General features: G+C 36.2%; 1 non-coding gene across 1 annotated transcript; it reads right to left on the bottom strand.

Annotated features, from left to right (window-relative positions):
- Positions 1-1922: 1922 nt before the first annotated feature.
- On the bottom strand, positions 1923-1994 carry Trnam-cau. The gene has a single exon. It is a non-coding gene; the product is annotated as a tRNA-Met (tRNA).
- Between the last annotated feature and the right edge of the window lie 1728 nt (positions 1995-3722).

The raw sequence follows: 3722 nt of genomic DNA, 5'->3' as shown, positions 1-3722 counted from the left end.
CCCGATGCCATTCACTCTCTAATTAGCGGGACTTGTAGATCAAAATGTAATTTCAGTGCTGTAGCCCCGCTGAAGGGTGACGCGCTAACGAGTAAAATTATCCAGCAAGTTGCGCCGCTCTATAAGCAAGCTCTTTATAACGTCATTTATAATAACCTACCCGATGTCCACGAAATCATCCGCGAGGAATATATGGGTCTCCATTCAACTACAGATAAATATTAAATCCAGTAGGGACGTTATTACCATGTAAAATATTATCCACGAAATAAACATATTCTATTTAAAAAATGGCTCTATTTAAAAAAAGGGTAATTAGTAATATATCAACAAGATGTTTGAATAAAAAAAAATGCCGTACGATGCCAGAACCGTATTAATATCGTCACAGTAGCTTCAGCTCAACGCCCATTTCTACCTCTGTTTTTACGTAACGAAGATAGTATATTGAAACACCTGCGGTAACAAAATCGTGTCTGTGTAATTTAAAAAATAAAAAACCAATTTGAAACTTTATCAAAGCCTCCGTTATCTCACTGACGAGTCGGACTCGAGTGACAGCGTGACACAATCGGTCGCAGAACAACCGAACTGGGACAAAGGCTGTCTCTGCCATGTCACGTGCACGGCCCGTGACGCACCGCGAATGCCATTCTCGAACTCTGATGAGGTCATTCACAATGTGACATGTCCAGTGGCGCGCATGGAGGGTATGTATAGGCATACCTTATGGTATGCAGATGGTATAAAATGAAGAAAATCTCCAGAAAGAGTTATTAATACTTAAGAATAGGCTTTTTGTTTGTTTATTGTTATTAGGTACACAAAACAGGTAATAACTAAAAGTAGATCTAATTATAAGTAATAAGTAGTTTTGTTCTAAGCTACAACACAAAGTATGTGTACACAACTTGGAATTAAATTAAACAGAAAGTATAGATAAAATTAAAGTTGAAACAAAAAAGAAACACTTAAAAAATAATATATTTAAGTATGATTTCCTTAAAGATTATGTGGAATAGTGCTTAATAACTTTATTTTTTAAAATATTTATCCTTTTGTTAATCTTACTATGCCTATTCTTGAGTTTGTTAGAAGTCGTACTGGAGATTACCTTCATTTTATACCATCTGCGACTGCATCCCCTGTGCATGCAATGCACGCTACTGGACATGTCTCCTTCGATAACATACGGTAGTTGTAGTTTTGTGTCAGAGATCTTCCGGGGTATAACCACCACCGTGCTTCTTTTTTGCCGCTAAGCAGCATTGTTGTAAAGCTGTGTTCCGGTCTTATATTCCGGTGTAATTAAAGTCACATGAGGCTAAACATCTACAAAGGTCGATGGACACGCAGGACATTTTCTAGGACGTGTTACTAGTGCCCTGCGGAGTATTGCTCTTGTTATAGAGGGTGTTTTTCCACTTACCATGAAGTGGCCTATTTGCTTGGTCAGTCTATAAGTATGATAAAAAAATATATCAATCGCACACAATACATCAAGCCTTTTAAAACTGTAACCTAGCAACGCCGTGACCTATCTTCCGGCTAAAGTGCTCTTACACAGCTTTAACATGCATAAGCTTTTGGTAACCTTTCTTTCTCACAAAACAGATTACGACTGCAACCGAAATGGTAGTCCATACTAGAATAATCATTCAAAAAAATATGCAGCCAATAAATAAGGCGAGGGGTGATAAACACAATGAAGATTGGGTAGGTTAACGTTTTTAAAAACGTTTTATCATGTCGGTAAATGGATCGATAGATATTTTATCACCCGTAACTAAGTCGTTAATTATTACTAAAACTAAACGAACTCAGAATACTAAAACCACGTAAAGAGTTGCGAAACATAATAATTTTAAATTGCAGCTATCTATATTATAGTTAAAAACAAAAAAATAAAAATAAAAAGTGGTTAGCAGAGCGTGGTTTCGATCCACGGACCTCTGGGTTATGGGCCCAGCACGCTTCCACTGCGCCACTCTGCTTCTGACGATCGTGGTGAAATAGTACAACGTTATATATTACTCACTGTTATACTATGTCTCACCTTATTGTATGACGCGTCATGTTTGCATGACGTAAGCGTGTCTACGTAATCATGCTTGCATACTGTGAAACTAGCTTGTGTCGACGACTTCGTCCGCGCTTCTTTTTGTACCTAACTATGTTATTCTCAATTTTAATATTGTTTTATTCTTGACCTACTCGTAAAAAATAATTATGTAACACAGCGTTGTACTTATGTAATAAATTGGCTTTTGTCCAAAATCCAAAATTGAGATTGAAAACTAATTTGCATGTCTATTACCACTGTCCTGAAAAAGTAATCCATAATGCCATAAAAACTGCGTGTATCATAATAATAATCATTTATTGCAAAATACACGTCAATAAGGTTTTACATGTTTGTTTAGGGTACAGTGTATTGCCAGTAATTTTGGCATGCAAAGTTACAAATAGTTATAACCGCCCAACTAATTGATGTCGAAAGAATATAATAATAACACTCAGATTAATGAATTAATAACTCAGGTTGTAGTGTTGTGATTGCAATCAAGAGTTTACAATGAAGAGTTGTTTTGATATTCGAGCTAATAATTCGGGTAAGAAATAAATAAATAAATATACTTTGACAATACACACATCGCCATCTAGCCCCACAGTAAGCATAGCTTGTGTTATGGGTACTAAGATAGCTGTTGAATATATATATTTTTAGAACATAATACAGATAAATACTTATTATACACCTACAGATAAACACCCCGACACTGAAAAACAATCATGTTCATCACACAAACATTTCCCAGTTGTGGGAATCGACGGCCTAGGACTCAGAAAGCAGGGTCGCTGACCACTGCGCCAGTCGGCCGTCGAAATGGAATAGTATAGTTAAAACAAATATATCTAGAGTATAATAGAACGCACCAATGATAAAGCCAACTTTACTATGTCATAACGAGGAATAAAAGAAAAAGGTTTTTAGATATATAAGGTAGGAATTAGGATTTAGTATTTACGTACATAAATTGCATATTAAATACCAGTCAAACATGATCTACCAGGAGAACATAAACGTGACACGAGCTGTCAGGTTTGTATTCTCCGGGTGGTTATTTAATGAATTAAATGCCCAAAAAATTTGCCTCTTCGACGTACAATAGAATACAATACATTCAAGAGCGAATTTATCAAACAACTCGAAGCACACTACAAGTTCAATTGGACAATTGTAATATTTTAAAGTGATTTTATAATGTTGTGTGAACAATATCAGTAGCCGAGGGCGACACTTATTTTATAGTTGGCTGCTCTCAGTTTATTTTTCAAGTGTTTACGCGTGATTTGTTGTTTTTTTTCAATATTATAAAAGCACAAGCGATATCTCGCGACTTCGTCTGCATATAAGTCAACCCTAAAAGATAGACACATGCGGTCGTGGGCTTTTTTTAGAACCTTGAAAGGGGAACAACTCTGTCATATATGACTTTATCGAAACTTTAACCATTTACGAAGAAAAACCACGATTTTGAAAGACTCTTCAATGGTGCTATTGTATTGGTCTTAGCGGGATGACATATTATACCCTAAAGCCTTCGATAAATGGGCTGTCTAACACTGAAAATTTTTCAAATCGGACCTGAGATCATCGCGTTCAAGTAAACAAACTCTTCAGCTTTATATACCTACTAGCTGTTGCCCGCGACTTCGTC

This window comes from Pararge aegeria, chromosome 8 (genome assembly GCF_905163445.1).
Source record: "Pararge aegeria chromosome 8, ilParAegt1.1, whole genome shotgun sequence".
In the NCBI taxonomy this organism is placed as follows: domain Eukaryota; kingdom Metazoa; phylum Arthropoda; class Insecta; order Lepidoptera; family Nymphalidae; genus Pararge; species Pararge aegeria.
This window is presented reverse-complemented; position numbering and strand designations above follow the sequence as displayed.